Genomic DNA, 21,281 nt, shown 5'->3' with positions numbered 1-21,281 from the left:
CCCTCAGATCATGGAATCAGGCCTAAACCACTGGTAGTAACATTGGCTCATCTATTATACCCCTTGGCATGTTACAGTACATACAGCAGCCACTGCCCCCAATCAATATTGAGGTTGGGGATTTAATTTTGAGCTGTGCCCATCTGGAATGGAGTTTGTATATGAAGAGATGCTAGATTGTTGGATGATTTTTATGATATTATACATAGTTAAGCAAATAAAAGTACCATACATTCATATGGGCTTCCATCAGAACAGAATCCTGAGCCTTCCCGACATACTATCACACTGCCAATGTAGTCCTCAGTGCTGGACTATTAGGTATTCTTTGTTGTGGCATTTCCAGACCAGGGGTTACAAGACATAGTGGAACCAAATATAAAAAACTTGGTAATATATCTTATCAGAGAAAAATGTTTTTTTCACTTATCAGTACTTTTCCTCTCACCTAAACTGTTTACTCACTCTTAAACACTGCTAAAATCCACTAACAGCTCACTGATAGATCAGATTACATGCTGTCCATAGAAGTCTATGGAAAGGAGAGGTGGGAAGCAGCTATTCTATGCCCACCAGCTCAAGGACAACTGAAGATTAGTGATGGAGCCTGCAGAGGCGAAAGCTGCTAAAAAATGAAGAAGACAAGTCATAAAATTGCCAGATATTGTGTTACTCCTCATGCATACACGTGAAGGCGTATTCTGAAAAGTCATCTTAAAGTGTAGATATGCTTTACGTTTATGTCACATGCTGAATCTTTATGAAGTTTCTGAAAAAGAAATAACAATGCACCCAATTATACAAATGGTCTGGCCGTCATGACAGCTTGCAATCTAATTGGAAGAATGTAGAGCAGATGGTTGGATGGGACATGTGGACAGTACAAGAACATTGTGATTATTAGTGCTGAAGATCCACAATGCTTCGTCCTATTAAATCTAATGAATAACACCAGGAAGGTTTTTATACAATGTTGATTTAATGTGAAATACACTAGCTGAAGTTACTCTAGGTAGCATTATGCAGACCCTAGGGTCTTCTTTATGTGGAGGGATAGTAGAGCCGTAATAGCTGGAAACCGCATGGCCGATATTTTCCTGTAGGATATAAATAAGCACTACACCTTCAGAAAATATCTTCCACAAAACTGACCCAAGTTCCTCAAGTCAGCACCATATTACGCTGGTGACCAACCAGTAGGTAAGGATTGTACTTGAAGTTTTCCCGCTAAATAATTTCCCATGATGCTTTAGTTCCAAATGTTCTGAATACGTTTGCATAGTTTATAAATGTTCTGATTTTCAGCACTAAATCCAATCCTTACCCATTAAGCTCTTGCATGGCTCAAATTTAGTCCCATCAGTTCTGCTACCCACTACCAACCATGCCAGTGCTGACATTGAGAACAGAACTGTGTCATGCCCTACAAGTGTGAGAGGAGGGAGATGGATATTTGTGAACTTCCAATCAGCACTTGTACTGGATTTGACAGGGCGCTAAATGCATGGGACTATTTGTTATAGAATTTCCCCTAAATACAGCTTCTTACGTGGAGTAATCAGAACGCACTAATGGACTTCAGCTCCAGTCTAATTAGGGTTAGGCCAGTTTCACATCTGCGTTGGAACCTCCAGTTGGGCCGGCCTCTTCCCGCCTGTAGTATACAGAGTGACAGTTCTCTCCCTATACACTGCAGGGGAAAGAGCTGTCACTCTGCATGCGGGTGGGGAGAATCCAGCACGGCCCGCCTCCATGACTCAGAGCTCAGCTCCAAGTAAACTTCAGAAACCTGGTGACAGAATCCCTTTAAAGGGGTGTTCCTATCTCAGTCAATCATGTGTGGTAAACCTGTCTATATGCCTTGGCAGAGGTGGCCGGGATTACTGAATTCTCTGAATCGGCTGTTCTGGTCGGTTTCCATATCCCTGGTAGGAGTAAATGGGAGTTTTGGAAATAATGTAGCATTCTGCTTTCAGTAACTTCTAGGATCTGGAAACAACCTAGATCACTGTGCTACACCATTTATGCAGCTTCCATTCATTGCTATGGTAGTATGGAAACAGCATAAAACAATGCGTTTGGCTGTTTTTGTAAAACCTGACCACCTCAGACAGAAGGAAGAGGAGAGCCAAGCTGGAATCAGCGGGAAGCAGTTCTTGGGATAGGTGCAAGTCCTGCACCTATCAGACATTTATGGCTTATCTTGTGGATATAAGGTGTCTGTGGTGGGAATATTTCTTTACTGATATCAGTCGTTCTTCTGTACTATGTGGATGAAGCTCAGGATCTCTGCTTTCCCAGTACCCTCTATGATGGACCAACCTCACACCCACAGACCATTTGCCCCCTCCATCCCTCTCGTCTTTCCTTCCTTCTTAAAAAATCTCATTGCTGCCTGGAATGTTTCCCATCCCGAGCAGGCCCACTCCTGATACATAACACTGTGTTCTGCACCACCCCGGATCACGCCCCTCCTCTCCATCTCCCTCTCATTAAACCGTTCTGAACTCCATGTACCAGACAGCAGCTGCATGCGGATCTATTGTAGCTGAGACAATGTAACAAATAACAGCAACACAAGTATCAACAGGAAGTGGGATCCTGCCGGGTTTGTTTGTCATAAGGCTTTATATTATACGGGGGTCGGAATAAGTAGCTGCAGGTGTCAATCTTCAGATCTTACAAGATGTTATGTACAATATGTTAGCAATGCCCAATTCACTGTACTCATGGCAGTTGCTCAATTTATACCAGCTGTATATATAAAATGATGTACCAGAAGATACCCATATTATACCAGCATCAACTCATATCATTGTAGGTGTATAATACTGTGTATGATTCTATGAATTATACTGTTTATCAAAAGGTGCCCAGGTTATACCGGCATGGCCCAAATCCCTATGCACAAAATATGTAACTTTTACCAGCCAAAATTTTAGGTAAGTGTTGAAAAATGCTGCAAAGTTAGGCTGGGTTCCCACAGGACAGAAATCCAGCGGAAATCTCGCGGTTTGGCCGTACCGAAAAACCGCAAGATTTCCACAGGATAAGCGCTGCTTCAAAACCCGCGTCCATTCTATTGCGGCTTCCTCTCCCCATAGAGAGGAGAGAGGCCACAATGGGAAAAAAAAAAGGAATTGACATGCTGTGCTGTCAATTCCGCGCCGCAGCGCCAGCTCACCACGGCTTTGCCGCGATGGACTGGCCGCCCCATGTGGACGATATTTTTGCAAAATCTTGTCCACATGGCTGGCTAATCCCAGGATTAGGAGCTGTGGGTGGATTTGACGCACAGAAATTCCGCACTGAATTACTATGGGAAATCCGTCCCATGTGAACCCAGCCTAAGAATGCTTTCAAAAACAGAGATGTTCATTTTGTCAGTTAACAAAAGGCAAAGTGATTGAACAAAAGAGAAATCTAAATCACATCAATATTTGGTGTAACCACCCTTCACCTTTAAAACAGCATCAATTCTTCTAAGTATATGTGCACACAGTTTTTGGAGGAACTGGCACAAAGACCGTGATTGTCAAACAGTGTGTTGTCTTCCTGGTGTTTGAGTCCGTCACATCGTGGATCAGATTGACAGATTACTGGGAGGGTCTGGTGAGGAACCAGCGGTCATGGTACACATTACTAATGACAAAGTTAGAGGGAGGTGGAAAGTCCTTAAAAACAATGTCAGGGAACTAGGATGTAATCTTGGGGCAAGGACCTCCAAAGTAGTATTTTCTGAAATACTACCTGTACCATGTGCCACCCCAGAAAGGCAGCGGGAGATTAGAGAGGTAAACAAGTGGCTCTAGAGTTGGTGTAAGAAGGAGGGGTTCGGGTTCCTGAAGAACTGGGCCAACTTTGCTGTCGGCTACAGGTTCTGGGATGGGCTGCATCTCAATGGGGAGGGTGCAACTGTGCTAGGGCAGAAGATGGCTAGAAGGTTGGAGGAATGTTTAAACTTGCGACTCGGGGGAGGACAATCAGAGAGATAGCGGGGAAGATAGTGCAGACAGCGATCTGGGACTAAGTAATGGAAATGGGGGTGGGGTGGTGGGAGGGGTTAGTACAGTTAGAACTGACAGAACAGTTTAAGGGGTTGTCCCGCAAAAGCAAGTTGGGGTTAAGCACTTCTGTATGGCCATATTAATGTACTTTGTAATATACATCGTGCATTAAATATTGGCCATACAGAAGTTATACACTTACCCCCTCCGGAGTTGGCGTCCCCGTCTCCATGGCGCCAACCGAAGCCTTCTTCTCCCTCGATTAGACGCGCTTGCGCAGTCTGCTCTTCTGTTCTGTTGAATGGGGCCGCTCCGGCGTGCTCGCGTGCTCGCATGCGCAGAAGACCTGTGTGGCGCGAGCACGCCGGAGCGGCCCCATTCAACAGAACAGAAGAGCAGACTGCGCAAGTGCGTCTAATCGAGGGAGAAGAGGGCTTCGGTCGGCGCCATGGAGACGGGGACGCCAACACCGGAGGGGGTAAGTGTATAACTTCTGTATGGCCAATATTTAATGCACGATGTATATTACAAAGTGCATTAATATGGCCATACAGAAGTGCTTAACCCCACTTGCTTTCGCAGGACAACCCCTTTAATAGGGATACATTTAAAGTAAAAAATAACCAAAACCTTCTGAGCTATATGGTGACTAATGCTAGAAGTCTGACCAATAACGATGACAAACTGGAAGTAATAATGTCTGAGGAAAACTATGACATAGTGGGAATAACGGAGAACTGGTTGGACAAAGCTATAACTGGGTGGTGAATTTACAGGGTTACAGGCTGTTCAGAACGGACCATAAAAAGCCACAATGGGGAGAGGTTTGTCTTTATGCAAAATCCTGTTTAAAGCCCACATTACAGGAGGATATATGGGAGGGAGATGAACATGTGGAGTTTCTATGGGTAGAAATAGATGGAGGAATAATGAAATCCTCATAAGGGGTTTTCTATAGGCCACCATATATAACAGAAGTCACTGAAAATCGATTACTGAGGCAAATAGATGAAGGGACAACTCACAATGAGGTAATTATTAGGGTGGACACCCACTTGCGATTTTTTTCCCTGCGATGCGACAGCGATGATTATGAAACCAATGATTTTCAATGGTTTCATACTCATTTGTGATGTTTCAGTAGAGCTTCGCATCGCAGAGAAGAAATCTGCGATATCGCTCAGTGTTTTCGATGGGGCCAGTGACAGTAGCGCTAGCCCCATTGAAAACATAGGGAATATATCGCGGACTTCTGCCACAGCTGTGACAGCTATGGCAAAAGTCCAGGATGCTATCCCATTGCTTTCAATGGGGTCGGCGCTGCTGCTGCAGGCTCCATTGAAAGCTGTGTTCTTTAGGCAACCCCCGCAGCATGATTTTCAGGGAAGGGTTTGAAATGTAAGCCCTTCCCTGAGAATCATTCTTAGCTGTTGGAAAAAACAAAAAAATTCTTCTTTACTCACCCTATCCGCCGCTCAGGCTCCCCGACACTGCTATCCAGCACTTTCAGCAGGCGGGAATTAAAAAATCCATGCCTCCTGAAAGGGCTGTGCTGGTTGGCTGAGCACTCAGCCAATTACAGGCAGCGCTTAGCTATTCATTAGACCTAACAGGATAACACAGGTGCGGGTTCAGGGGCACCTGGGAAATAGTGACCATAATATAATAAATTTCAACTTGTCTTTCAAAAGGGAGTTTTATAGGGGTCCTACGAAAATACTAAACTGTAGGAAGGCAAAGTTTGATCAGTTCGGAGATGCCCTTAACCATACTGACTGAGACAATGTCCCCAAATCTAAGAATATGGACAATAAATGGGAAATATTTAAAAACAGGAATAAAAGGGTTAGGAATAGGAGCTCAATAAAGAAGTAAAGGGGAAATAAACAGCAAAACTAAAGTTTTCAAACTACTAAAAAAAAGAAGGCAGCGAAGAAGCACTAAAAACCTAAGAACGAAAAAAGAATAATGTAAAAAGAAGACAAAATCAGCAAAGAGGGAGACAGAGAGTCATTGCCAAAGAGTAAAACTAACCCTAAACTGTACTTCAGTTGTATAAATAGTAAAAAGATAAAAATGGAAAGTGTTGCCCCTTCAATCAATATTGTAGGAAACATTGCAGAGGGGGATGAAGGGAAAGCAAATATATTAAATTCTTTTCCCTCCAGTGTATTCACAGAAGAAAATGAAATGTCAGATGAGATACAGAGTGATAATGAAAACTCTCCACTAAATGTCACCAGTCTAACCCAGGAAGAAGCGCAGAGCCGTCCTATCAAGATTAAAATAGACAAATCACCGGGTCCCGATGGCATACAAAACCAGGTTCTAAGGGTCCGTTCAAGCGAGACAATTTCTCATTTAAACAATGTCAGAGTTAGGACGTCCACGCACCGGCGTAAGAATATATACTCTCATGATATAGTGATGTATATGCGCTATGCAGGGCGCATAGCCGTGTGCTATTGCGACCGTATCAGCGCTTTTTAATGTCTAGGTAGGTGGGCCAGCCTACTTAGTCCCAGGTGTTTTCGATTTTCCATACAAAACTGCGTATGTCATTTTTTGGTGCGCAGTTGCGCACTGTGTGAAGGAACCCATTTAAATCAATGGGTTCTATTTGCTGTAAATTCCGAGCGCAGATGTTTAGGGAGCAAATAAGCATGCAAATGCATCTGTGTTCGGGAGCCCTAAGCTCGTGCACTCATGCAGCTGGTTTATACTGGCAAATACAGTCATACATCTACTTTCATCGCCTTCATCTTTCGCCGGTTTCCATTTTTGCTGATCCTCCACTGCAGGATTTTGTCTCTTCTTTTGTCAATTCCTTCTGGTTTCACCCGCGGTCCACGTGACCTCGCTGCTGATGTCACAGCCATTCATGGATTGCTCCAATCACAGCCATTCGTGAATGAATGGCTGTGATTGGAGCATCCAGCACTGGCTGTGATTGGCTGAGCGGGCTGTCACTCAGCCAATCAGAGCAATCTCTTGCTGGAGGCGGAGGATTTCAATCCCCCGTCACTAGCAAGATGCTCTGCTGGGTTGACAAGCCTGCACGAAGCTCCGGAGAGCGGCCCTCGGGACACTGACGGAGAGTATATTGCTAGGTGAGTATATTGTTTTTTTTTCTCTCAGGCAGTGTAGCTAGGGCGTTTAGCACTGCCAAAAACGCGGTACCAAGTTGTGCCGCGTTTTTGGCAGTGCTGAAACCGCTGCCCATTCATTTCAATGGTCAACGCAAGGCTGAAAACTCTTGTGTGAACAGCCCCATTGAAATGAATGGGAGCGTTGTACAGCGCTTAGCGCTGCACTGAAAAAGCAGCGCTAAACGCTGTACAAACATGTGCTTTGTTTGTTTTTTTGGATTGTCTAGAATAAATTAATTGGATTTACATTGATTCCTATGGAAATAATTACCTCTAGTTTCATTGGTTTCAAGTTTAGCCGATTGCTTTCCGACGGATTACCAACGGAACTAGAGGTTTGACTGTACATTATTGGCTCGTTCAAACGAGAAATCGTTTAGTCATTCACATTCATTGTATAAGTGAATGAGAATGACTGAAGGAGCGCTATTTAAACTGAACGATAGCTGAACGAGCCAACGATGATTTTTATGCCTGCATAAAATGGACGTACAAAAAGCAAACGATTATAATAATTATCGTTCATCCTTCCGGCGTTGGCTGCGTTTAGACTGCCCAACTATCATTCATTTTCGCTTGTTGAACAATTTTTGGACGATATCGTTCCATGTAAAGGGGCCTAGATTATAATGTGATAGACATCTTCCAAATTTGAAGGGAAGAAAGCACAATGTGCTTTTTATCTGCTGCACTAAGTTTCCTTGGCCGACCACTGCATCTACAGCGCACCTTGAAACTTCAGTCTGCTTTAAAGTTTTAGGCCTCCCTCACACAGATGTTTTTTCAGTGCAGCACTAAACGCTGTCAGAGGCTCCCAATGTTTTCAATGGAGTCCCTCACACAGCCGCAGACAGCCACTCAATCGCAGCGCTTTTCAACGCAGCGATTTTCGAGCAGAGTCTATTCTATATTCGGCGGTTAGCGCTCCTCGTCAATGATGAGGAGTACTAACAGTCGTAATCAGCCGCAACATCGCAGTGGGCCCGAAAACTAAAGTAAAACACGGCAAAGGGCTGCGATTTAAAACGTTCCGCTTTCAACAACGCCTGTACGAGGGGGGTCGTAGCCTGGAAGAGACCTTGCTGATGCAGAATAACTACCTTGTGTCTTGTTGCTGTGCTCAGTCTTGCCATGATGTATGACCTGTGACATGAAACTCATAATAAAGAAGGGTGCAAAATAAAACAGTAGTTTTTATTCTTCCACGCTAAGAAATACAAGCTATGTTTCGACCCTCTGGGCCTTTGTTAAGCTTGTTTTCACGCGGTCAAATCGCGGCTGTCTGCATAGGATTGCATCATATAATGCAATCCTATGGCCGCGGGCATGGGCGGAAATTCTGTGGGAATTTATGCCCGTGTGCATGAGGTCATATTATGGATTTTGTCTTGGAATGATGGATGGTGTTTCTGACGTGGCTGTTACATGTTTCTAGTTCCACCACTTCTGGTTGACATTGTGTGCTGCTGGTAAAATGCTGTTTTTATATCCTATAAAATTAAACTGTCTTCCACAACCTCCCCTTTGTAGCAGAATTTATCTGTTTCTCACGCAGTTTTAAACCTCCTACACAGCAGTTTCTGTTTCCATTATTGACTGTGTTTCCCTCTATGTATGAGTATGTATGGTGCGCTGTGCAAATCTGTCTAGTGATTCTGTTATGTGTATTGCACAGCTGCAGAGTGTAATGGGTTAAGTGTCTGCAAGAGCCTGCAGATTGCCTGTGAATGTATTAATTTATGTCCTGTCACATGGTATGAGTGAGAGTATAAATAGGAGTATCTGAGAGCGGGAAGAGATCTATGTTTTCTAGTTTCCTAATAAACAGTGCCAGCTACATGGGGATACTTTTAACCCTCATGTAGTGAAGAACAGAAGAGGAGGAGTGGTACCCTGGATTGCCTGATCTAGCATGAACGAGGAGTGAACCTCAATTGGAGAGAGAGCGTGAGAGAGAAATAAGTGGAGTTTTCCCCAAGGCCCAGTGCAGAGGTGCTTTTATCAATTGTTCACACTCGAGCGTCCTGAAGTCTGGGACCACCGAGGGAGGTACTCTTCTTCAATTGTTCACGCCTAAGCATCCTGAATTCTGGGACTGCTGGGTGGAGGTACGCGTCTTCAATTGTTCACACACAGGCGTACTGAAGCCTGGGATCGCCGTGTGGAGGTACTCCTAATCAAGTCTGTTTAAATGCCTGCACTTGGAAGATTGTCTACTTTGCCTTGTGCTGTTGGAGTTTGTTTAAGTAAAGTTGTTCCAGGCCCTGACTGTTCCCAGGGACCTGAGGTATGTTATATCTGTCTGAGGCTCATTTATTCTTCACCAAAGGTCATTCCGGTGTGTATCGGAACGGTGGCGTCACCCGTGACAACTACTATCCCTGTTCTACCGTTTATTGGGCATCCCTCTCCTAGGGGTCTCCAGAAGAGGCCCAGCACTGCCCTGGCCATGGCTATATGTGTCCCTCCGGGAGAGAGCATGGTAAGTGCCAACGTGACATGTCAGCATCTTACCCTCCCCGCTCCTCAACGTATGCCCTGTATCTGGGGTCACCCTATGGGACGCTGTAACCTGACTATAATCCTACAAAATCCTGGAGTTTGTGCCTAAAAGTATTGATGTCATTGTGTAGGTAAAGGGTGGTCACAATAAATATTGAATTGATTTTGATTTCTATTTTGTTCACTCATTTTGCATTTTGTTAATTGACAAAAATAGTTTTTTTACACACCTGCTTAAACCATTTGCATAGTAATTTATATACAGAAGATACCCAGGTTATACCAGCATGGTTTATATCACTATATACAGGAGAGGCATAACTTATATGAGCTGCACATATAGAATTATACAGAGAAGATATCCAGGTTATACCAGCTGTATCTACATTATTATATACCAGGAGATGCCCAGGCTATATACAGACTGTAAAAAGCAATTAAACATGGAAGAAATGATAAGTGACTCTGCTATAATGAATCTGTGCAGTGGTGAGAATAGGATTCGGGACTTTTCAGCTTCAGTTCAGCAATTACATAAAGATCCTCTATGTGTTACAGTAGTGTGTGGGTTGTCGGCGCAGCGTGAGAGACGTTCAGCGCTCCAGCACAGGATTGTGTATATACTGGAGGCAGACTAAGCCCACAAACTTGGGAGGAGAAATTGAGGGGGTGAAATATATAATAGAGAATTCAACAGAAGAACATGGGGAGGAAAGAACCAGAGAATTAAAGTGGCCATGCTGCTGAAGAAATTGTTAAACAAACAAGAGAATTGATGGCCAAAGAGAGTGTTAAGTGACTTTAATGCCGCTTTACGAGTCGCTGATCTGGCTCAAATGGAAAATGGTCTCTGGATCACAGAAACTATGTCAGTAGATATCGTCAGAACCAGGACCTGAGATAGCAAGCCGCTGGCCACCAAGGGCAGAGGTACTAAACTATCAGTCACAAGCAAATGAGGTACTAAACTACTGGACACCATGGATGGAGGAATCACACCACTGGCCACCAGGGATTGAGGCACTAAGCCACCTGGGAATGAGGCACTAGGCTACCAGCCAGCAGCCGCTGAGACACTAAACCACCAGCCACCATAGAATGAGGCATTAAACTACCAGCCACCAGGGGCTGAGACACTAAACCACTGACCACTAGGGGCTGAGGCACTAAACCACTGGCCAACACATAATAAGGCACTAAGCAGGTACTGAGAAACCAGATAACTCGCCACCAGGAAATGAGGCACTAAACCTCTGGTCATCAAGGGCCACTAGAGACTGGGGCAGTAAATCACTGGCCACCAGGGAATGAGCCACTAAGCAACCCACCAGCAGGGGCTGAAATACTAGACTACTGGCCACCAGGGACTGAGGTACTAAACCACCAGCAAGCAGGGGCCGAGGCACTAAATCATCAGTCAGCAGGGGTGGAGGAACTAAACTACTGGACACACGGACTAAGGCTTCAGACCACTGGCAAACAGAGACTGAAGAACTAAACCAACAGTCACCAGGGGCTGAGACACTACACCCTTGGCGACCAAGGAAAGAGACACTAAGCCAGCGGCCAACAGGGGCTGAGATACTAGACTACTGTCTGCCAATCATAGAAGCACTAAACCACCTGGCCACCAGGAGTTAAAGCATAAAGCCATCAGCCACCACAGAATGAAGCACTAAACTACCGGCCAGCAGTGACTGAGACACTAGACCACTGGGCATGAGGGATTGAGGCATTAAACCATTGTCCACCAGGTAAACCAATTAACGCCAAGGACTAGAGGAACCATGGCACTAAATCAGCAGCTGCAGGACTGTAACAGGGAACCAGTGGACACCTGGGACCAGGGTAACTAATCAATAGACACCATGGATTGGATAGCAAACCAACGCACCACAAGTACTGCCTAGGCTATCAAAACCACTGGGCAATATCCTCCAGTAATGTGGGGCATTTAGCCAAACGACCACCACAAGTTCAAAGGGGAACTCTAGAAAAAAAACTGAATTTTCCAATGTAACTTTTCATCAGACGATGCTGCAATGTTCCTAATTAATTTTTCACAATTATTATGCTAATCTTTTTGACTTGGGCCAGATCCCATTAAGACATATATTGGGTTACAAGCACTAAGTCCCCTAGATTGTAAGTTTTTACAGTCGAGATGTCTTATTTTTTTCAAGCTGCAGACACCATCACATGAATAGCAATTGTAGATCCAGCCTGTGTTTGTGGCGCCGAGATGCAGTGTGATCCAAGAACTGGGACTGACGGAAGACATTGAGCTGTTTTTTTTTTCTCTTACTGCTACTTCAGAAACCATGACATCCCTTTCTGAGCCTCTCGCAATCGTGTCTTTGGCATCAACATCAATTTCGTGCCGCAGCGATGGCCAAAACAGAGCGCTCATTGGCAACAGCCCATGTCTAAGATATTATGTTATATACACTATGACCAGATGGCAGACAGTGGATGAGCAGTTCATCCACCAAACTTGTAAAGCCCAGGCCTGCCAACATTGTAAAAGTGTATCTAAGCCTATCTTGTGAGATACTGCCACTTGTGCCAGTGTTTCCAAGCTTGGCATGTGTGATGTTGTCAATTGAGCTACATGCGGCTAAGCTTATCATACTGTACATGATATTGCCTACCTAGCTAGTGTATCTGAGGCTCTGTTCACAGTACAGTATGTTCAACCTGTAAGTATGCCGTAAGTGCCGGAAACATTTCTAAACATATATATATCAGTCATATCTACGAACTTCAAGTAACTGGGCGTTTGTCAAAAAGTATCCTTTTGGTATAAGTCTGCCTGGTCTCTGCTGACATATTTGTTTAAATTATATTTAAAAGCACAGTCAACTTTACTTGACATACAATGACATCCTGCATGCGATATGCCATAATACACTATCTTACCAAAAGTAATTGGACACCTGTGCAAGAATCAAAAGTAGTATTTATTTCCATATGTTAATATTTAACGGAGCTCCTTTGGTCCTAATAATATCAGATACTCTCCGTGGTATACTTTCTCCTAACATATGATACACTCCAGCTTGTATTTCCCTCCATTCATCCTGCAAATGTCTGGTAAGTTCTCTCAAAGAAGATGAAATGCCCTGTCTACGATGTTGCAAGGAGCATGGCATTGGACATTTGAGCACAAGAAGAACGTTCTACGGAGTGACGAATCCCACTACTCCATGTTCAAATCAGATGTCTGTACCTGGGTGTGGACGATGTCTGAGTGTGTTGTGCCAAAAGCTATATATGGCAGAGGCTCTGTTATGGTTTGGAGATATTTTACGTGGCACGGTCTGTTGATTGTAGTGACAAGAACCATGAACACGGAGGAGTACCCTGACATTCTAGACAATGATGTGCTGCTAACAATGTGGCAATACTCTGGGAATGGTCAGCAATACTTCCAACAAGACAACGTGTCTTGTCACACATCCAATGCTGTTTTACACTGGTTGGACTGGCTGCACAGAGTCCCGACTTGAACCCTACTGAACATCTGTGGGACAAACTGGAGTGTTGGGTCAGGAAGTATGAACAGCATCTATCTTTTTGAAAGAACTCGTCAGACGTTTGTAGAATGAATAGAGGGAAATGGAAATACCAGCTGAAGTGAATTAGATGCAAGTAGAAAGTATACAAGTTGTAAGGTCCAGCAGCACACACTGGTTAGTTGACTCCCAAACAGGGTTGACATGGAAAAATGAACCATGAACCGATTGTCCCCTTCAAAGTCCAAATATTTATAAAGAAGCAGCAGCATAAGCGGTGAAATAAAATCCAAAGACTTTATTGTTCCATGTGTAAAACATTGTGACAGGCAAGCCTTCAACCTTCTCAGTCTTTCTCAGGGCTAGACAAAAGACTGAGAAGGTCGAAACCTTGTTTGTCACAAGGTTTTAAACATAGAATAATAAAGTCTTTGGATTTTATTTCACCGCTCATGCTGCCGCTTCTTTACAAATGTTTGTAAGTAGAAACTATGTCATGGAGAGCTCCAGAGTTATAAAAACAGCGTATCCCTGTCAAGCTTGGCTGTTTATGTCCGCCCGGCTATCTCATAACCAGTGGTGTTCCCAATGCGACCATGTTTGGCTGAGATGTGAACACCCCTTTAACCAGATCTTAAAGGGGTTGTCTCACTTCTAGCCATTTTGCTGTAGGAAGCAGACAGCTCCATACATTGGACAGTGGCCTGGGTTGGTACTGCAAGCTGAATCCCATTTACTTAAAGGAGTCAGCCTCCAGTACAACCAGGGCCACTGCACAATGTATGGAGTTGTCTAGTTGTCTGCAGCAAAACAGATAGAAGTGGGAAAACCCATTTAAAGGAGGCCATACACATTACATATTAACCCTTTCCAATCCAATTTGTATCCTGGTTTTCCTAGGGGGCTTACTCTTTTTCTACCATTATACAACGGCGCTATATGCTGGCTAAAGCCAGTACTGCTGGAGGTGACAGGTTGGATAGGCTCCAACAGCAGAGAGGCTGGCAATATACAGTAAGAGAACCGCGATGGACGTCTTCCAACATCAGAGCTGTACAGCCTTAAATCATAATGTCTTCAAACGACAGACAGTGGATTGGAAAGGGCTAATAGGCTGAACCTGCCAATTTCAGTAAGAGAGGTCAATTGGCTAATGCATATGGCAGCCTCCCAACTCTCCCCCAACAACAGATGATGGGAGAGATAAGGATTAAACAGTTGCATTTCAACTACCCAATCCTTTTGTTCTTGGGAGGTAAACTGCTGCCAGAGGTATCTGGCAATGACTTACTTCCCTCACTACACATAGACATGCACACTCGGCTGAAGTGAGTGAGCATGTGTATGGGGGAATCAGAAGAGATAACTGTTGGCCAAATGTTCGTTAAGCTATCTCATTTGCAAGGGTAGCTTAAGCGCTTCCCCATCTAGGAGAGCCTATTAACTAATAATCCTAAACCCGTTTCATGAATAGAATGTCAGAAATACAGTAAAGACTGACTTTCAACAGGAGAAAAGAAACAGAGTTGTATAACAATGAGGATTGATCTGCTATTTCGAGTTGGTGGAAAGTTGGGTGATGACCCGGCCCCCATGGAGACTGTAATGACTGTTACAGGAGACCAAGATCACTCAGAGGCAGGAGGAATGAGTATTAAAGGACAATACGCAAGAAGATAATGGGTTGCTTGATGATGACTAATGTATATTTATGGCATTTATAATAACACATCAGGTCTTATTGGAGTCAGAAGAAGATCTTAAGGATGGAAGTGCATTATTTAAGTTCTGACTGTTCCACCCAGATTACTTCACACAGACTCCCACTGGCAGAAATACTGAACATAATCTCTTGGCTCTCTTCCCAAACTCTCAGAAGCCATATAAGGGCTGCGTGGCTCGGAGCGCTGATGTCACCGGCAGCGAGTGACAAGTGGGTGGGCTGCAGGTATTACAACGATGTGTCACTGCTGTGCGCTGTCATATTAAACACTGAGCCAGGGTGTAAAATCTGAAAGTCGGAAATGAAGAAAAAGGAAAACAAGGACGATGGAGGGGGGAGATGTCAGGCTGAAGAGCGTCTAATAAAGGCAGCGCAGCTTACTGCAGCTGGTGAGAGTGCGCTGCATTGGGCAAAAGTGAAGAAGCAAAGGTTCATAGGCAGAGAAGCAGTTGTCTCTATGAGAAAGAAATGGCTCTGCATTGAATGGCTGAATCTGTACCGTACTCAGGCAGCTCTGGATGCACAGATCATGGTTAGGGCTCGGTCAGACGAGTGGAGAGCCGTGTGTTTTTCCGTGCAGAAAAAAAAACGAACCGCATGTGCTGGCAAAAATACGCACCTACCAAAGATAGAATGTATGTATGACAATGGACGTGGTCATGCAGATTTTTTTCCGCACACGGTGCCTTTTTTTTGCAGAAAGACGCACGGATCTCCACTTGTCTGACCGAGCCCTACAGGGTTAAAAAGCAACATGGTGGAGTGTAGCTATGTAAATAATTCATGTTCTAGGAAGACTGACCAATCGTACACAGCACACTTCCATTCACAGTAATCATACTGACAGTATTATAGCAGTTATATTCTTGCACATAGGGGGCAGTATTATAGTAGTTCTATTCTTGTACATAGGGGGCAGTATTATAGCAGTTATATTCTTGTACATAGGGGGGTGTATTATAGTAGATATATTCTTGTACATAGGGGGCAGTATTATAGGAGTTATATTCTTGTACATAGGGGGCAGTATTATAGTAGTTATATTCTTGTACATAGAGGGCAGTATTATAGTAGTTATATTCTTGTACATAGAGGGCAGTATTATAGTAGTTGTGTTCTTCTACATAGGAGGCAGTATTATAGCAGTTATATTCTTGTACATAGGGGGCAGTATTATAGTAGTTATATTCTTGTACATAGAGGGCAGTATTATAGTAGTTGTGTTCTTCTACATAGGAGGCAGTATTATAGCAGTTATATTCTTGTACATAGGGGGCAGTATTATAGTAGTTATATTCTTGTACATAGAGGGCAGTATTATAGTAGTTGTGTTCTTCTACATAGGAGGCAGTATTATAGCAGTTATATTCTTGTACATAGGGGGTAGTATTATAGTAATTATATTCCTGTACATAGGGGGCAGTATTATAGTAGTTATAGTCTTGTACATAGGAGACAGTATTATAGTAGCTATATTCTTGTACATAGGAGACAGTATTATAGTAGCTATATTCTTGTACATAGGAGACAGTATTATAGTAGCTATATTCTTGTACATAGGAGACAGTATTATAGTAGCTATATTCTTGTACATAGGAGACAGTATTATAGTAGTTATATTCTTGTACATAGGGGGCAGTATTATAGTAGTTATATTCTTGTACATAGGAGACAGTATTATAGTAGTTATAGTCTTGTACATAGGAGCAGTATTATAGTAGTTATATTCTTTAATATAAGAGTTAGTATTATAGTAGTTATATTCTTGTACATAGGGGGCAGTATTATAGTAGTTATATTCTTATACATAGAGGGCAGTTTTATAGTAGTTATATGCTTGAATATGGGAAGCAGTTTTATAGTATTTATATTCTTGTATACAGGGGCAGTATTATAGTAGTTATATTCTTGCAGATAGGAGACAGTATTAGGCCTCGGTCAGACGGGCGTTTTTTCGCGCGATTTGCGCATGCGCTTGCGATCTGCAATCTTTTAGAACCATTGCTTTGCAATGGTATCAGACACATGGGCGCTTTTTATGCGCTTGTCCGATAAATTATAGGACACAAGAAATCACAGATCGCGCCTATCTGCGATCTGCGATTCCTTGTGTTCTATTATATGCGCTCAATGGGGCCGGCAGCAGCAGCGCCGACCCCATTGAGAACATATACTACAGAAATAATTCTCCTCTGCCACAGCTGTAACAGCTGTGGCAGAGAAGAATGATATTCGCCCATTGAATTCAATGGAGCCGGCAATACAGCCGGCTCCATTGAAAGCAATAGGCTGCGGGCGAGCACGGGATGAATTTTCGGGAAGGGCTTAAAAATATAAGCCCTTCCCTGAAAAGCATCCAAAAATGTGTAAAAAGAAAAAAATATTTATACTCACCTTGTCCGTGCAGCCGGAGTTCAGCCGCGGCCGGCCGGCAGTTCTCCTGAACTGCTCTGAGCAGTATTCAGCAGCCGGGGATTTAAAATCCCCGCCTGCTGAATGGGCTGCCTCTGATTGGTCACAGCCTTCACCAATCAGAGGCAGCTCTCACTCACACCCATTCATGAATTTATGAATGGGTGAGTGAGTGCTGCCTCTGATTGGCTCAGCGCAGGGACCAATCAGGGGCAGCTCTCAGCTGTCATTCAAAAGGAATATTTTTTTTTTCTTTTTACACATTTTTGGATGATTTTCAGGGAAGGGCTTATATTTTTAAGCCCTTCCCGAAAATTCATCCTGCGCTTGCCGGCAGCCCATTGCTTTCAATGGAGCCGGCTGTATTGCCGGCTCCATTGAATTCAATGGGCTGGACAGCGCTCCTGCAATCAGGCCCGTTTCAAAGGAAACGCGGCTAGGAGCAGATTTTTCCGGCGATTTTACGGCCCTGATCACGCGATTTGCAGATGCGTATCCGTCATGCGATCCGCAAATCACGGCAAAAAACGCCCGTCTGACCGAGGCCTTATAGTAGTTATATTCTTGTATATAGGAGGCAGTATTACAGTAGTTATATTCTTGTACATAGATGGAAGTATTATAGTAGTTTTATTCTTGTACATAGAGGGCAGCATTATTGTAGTTATATTCTTGTACATAGAGGGCAGTAGTATTGTAGTTATATTCTTGTACATAGGGGGCAGTATTATAGTAGTCATATTCTTGTACATAGAGAGCAGTATTATAGTAGTTATATTCTTATACATAGGAGGCAGTATTATAGTAGTTATATTCTTGTACAGAGGGGACAGTATTATAGTAGTTATATTCTTGTACATAGAGAGCAGTATTATAGTAGTTATATTCTTGTACGTAGGGGGCAGTATTATATTAGTTGTATTCTTGTACATATGAGAAAGTATAATAGTAGTTATATTCTTGTATATAGGGGGTAGTATTATAGCAGTTATATTCTTGTACATAGGAGGGCAGTATTATAGTAGTTGTATTTTGTACATTGAGGGCAGCATTATTGTAGTTATATTCTTGTACATAGGGGGCAGTATTATAGTAGTTATATTCTTGTACATAGGAGGCAGTATTATAGTAGTTATATTCTTGTACACAGGAGGCAGTATTATAGTAGTTATATTCTTGTACATAGGGGGCAGTATTATAGTAGTTATATTCGTGTACACAGGAGCACTATTAAAGTAGTTTTATTCTTGCAGATAGGGGACAGTATTATAGTAGTTATATTCTTGTACATAGGGGGTAGTATTATAGTAGTTAAATTCTTGTAAATAGGAGGTAGTATTATAGTAGTTAGGTTATTGTACATTGGGGCATAATTGTAGCAGTATCATAATAACTTACTTTTGGAGCTGTTTTTTAAATCTGTTTAAGAGTTGGCCAGGACTGATATGCCTTAATACTAACATTGTTGGTCCTATAATCTCCTATTTTCTCAATGTACAATAATAATGGATCATTAACGATACAGTGCAACCTGAAAATGTTCACATGTATAGTGTATATAGAAGCTATAATGTACAGGGGTCAGCACCTCTTTGCAACTCTCGAGTGAAGTGCCACGATGCGGATTTTTCAAAAACATTTTATAGTCACTTGTGTGAATGTTGGATACAGTCTCCAAGGTAAGGTAAGAACTGTGAATGTGCTCATTACATACCTGCCAACTATTGTGTCCTTTGCAGGATTGTCCCTTGGGTGTTTCTGGGAGGACTTCTGGGCATATCTTGCAGATCAGGATCTGGGTTCCAAATGTCCTGGGAAAGGGAATTGGTTACTTACTTTTGGCCTAGACTAAAGGCCTCTTTACACGTATGCGCCCAGCAGCCAATCCAGTGACTATCGTTCCTCTGCTTTATGGTGGTTCAAGTGAATTAAGGTGGAGCAGGCTGTGGATCAGCCGGTCCGCCTCCATCCACAGTAAACAGGAGTCGCTCATTGATTGTGACAACTGAGTAACTCTCGCTCCGTGCTCTGTCAAGGACCATGTTTACACAGGCCAACAATCATTCGAAATCACTCATTTGAGCGATTATTCGGGCGACTATCAGCCCTTGTAAGGATAGCTTGAAAATCTGTTGATTCTGTCCGTCCGACAAATGAGAGATAAAAGAACATAGATCTACCATAGATAAAAGGCTGGGACCCCGGCCATGACTCCGGAGCGGTCTGCTCAAACCATCTGCACAGTAACATCTCGGAAACTGCTCCTCGTGACTGGAAAATATAAGACAGGGATGGCGGTGGTCAGAGGTCATGTAATTATCCTTCAACGCTAACATTTCTGTTTGTGTAATGGAAATAGGGTGTAAATTTAGTTTTTATTGCAGAACTCCTGTCACACATAAAGCAGGGCCAGGAAATAGCTGCGGCCCTCGGAACTAGTTGCTGAACGAATCCAGCTCTGGCGGCTCATACTAATGTCAATTACTGACAGCAGTATAGCGCATCATTGGCGTCCCCTCCTGCACTATGGTGTCCTGACATTTTCTGGCAGCTGCAGTGGTGGCAGATATAGGACTCACAAGACATTCTACTGCATTAGACACTAGCTGTCTATATAGGCAATGTCTAAGGGCTCAGTCACACGGGCGTTATGACGCACAAATTTTTGAACGCATCAGTTATGCGCTCCTGAGCTCAGTTCTCAGGATTGGTGACTGTTGCAGTGGTTGGACCCCCAATGCTCAGCAAGTAAAACCCCTTTAATTATTTAAACACCTTCTGCCATGTTGTAGAAAACACCATTTGGAGCACTGGGTTTAAGAAGCACTGAAGCTGCTCTTACATGACTGATATCAGCTGAACCTGCCAAGTTCAACATGACGAGCCAATCATCTCACCTGCATAGAGACATCCAGACTCTACATCTGAAGGATCGGGTTCGCCAGATCAGAGAGGAAAAAGGCTAGTTTAGACACAACGATTATCGTTCAAAAAATCTTTTGAGCGATTTTTGAGCTATAATCGTTGTGTTCGTTTTACAGCATAAGGTGATCGCTCAAACATTGAGTGATCACCTTGTGCTCCAAGCGGAGGATGCAGAAGACAAGCGGGGTGTCACTGCTTGTCTTCTGCATCCAGCTGTTCTGCGCTCGGAGCGGAGGATGCAGGAGACAAGCGGGATGTCCCCGCTCGTCTTCTGCATCCAGCTGTTCTGTGCTCGGAGCACCCGGCTGTTATACAGTCGAGCGTTCCGAGCGAGGTATGGAGAACACAGCTGGACCGCTCTGTTCTTCTTACCTCGCCTGTCATCAGGGAGCGGGATAAAGCTGAAACAACATTATCAGCTGTATCCCGCTGTGAATTCCTGATAACTGATCGCTGATCCTTCACCATGCTGAAATTTCAGCGATCCGTGACGGCTTAATGAAAACTGTACGATGTCAGTGCAGTTAGACACAATGATTATTGCTCAAAAGATGGCTTTGAGCGATTTTTGAGCAAAAATCATTGTGTCTAAAAGGGCTTTAAGGTACCCCAATCAATTAAGCTCAGCAATTGGGATGTGGGCTTCACTACAGGCTTCCTGTGTCATTACTCAGGAAGTGATCCATGACCATGATGCAATACCTGAGGGTGAGAAAAGCAGCACAGTCAGACAATCCAGGTAGGGGCAGGCAGGACAACTTCACCACAAGGTTCAACCCCCGGAGAACAGGTTCAGCATGATGATGCAGGCCAGAGGTCAGGTCAGGCAGCGGACAGAAGTAAAGGCAGAATTTCAAGCCAAGATCATGATCGGAGAAAAGACCATAGGGATGGCCAATGTCAGGAGCCAAAGAATCAGAATGAGCTTAATAGTACTTTGTGCAAGACCAGAGCATGCGTGTAGAACCTCCGGGCCACAGAGAGATCCAGAGAACATCAGCAGAGATTGGGGTCAGAGTCCATGCTGTGGTCCCCTAACTGTAACATG

At 43.6% G+C, this 21,281-nt stretch overlaps 1 long non-coding RNA gene across 1 annotated transcript; it reads right to left on the bottom strand.

The window, feature by feature from the left end:
• Window positions 1-694: 694 nt before the first annotated feature.
• On the bottom strand, window positions 695-19,548 carry LOC136626894 (uncharacterized). Its single transcript, XR_010792706.1, has 3 exons — window positions 19,489-19,548; window positions 19,023-19,119; window positions 695-769 (listed from the first exon to the last, which is right to left on the bottom strand). It is a non-coding gene; the product is annotated as an uncharacterized lncRNA (long non-coding RNA).
• Between the last annotated feature and the right edge of the window lie 1,733 nt (window positions 19,549-21,281).

The sequence above is a fragment of the Eleutherodactylus coqui genome, chromosome 5, assembly GCF_035609145.1.
Source record: "Eleutherodactylus coqui strain aEleCoq1 chromosome 5, aEleCoq1.hap1, whole genome shotgun sequence".
NCBI classification, from domain to species: domain Eukaryota; kingdom Metazoa; phylum Chordata; class Amphibia; order Anura; family Eleutherodactylidae; genus Eleutherodactylus; species Eleutherodactylus coqui.
This window is presented reverse-complemented; position numbering and strand designations above follow the sequence as displayed.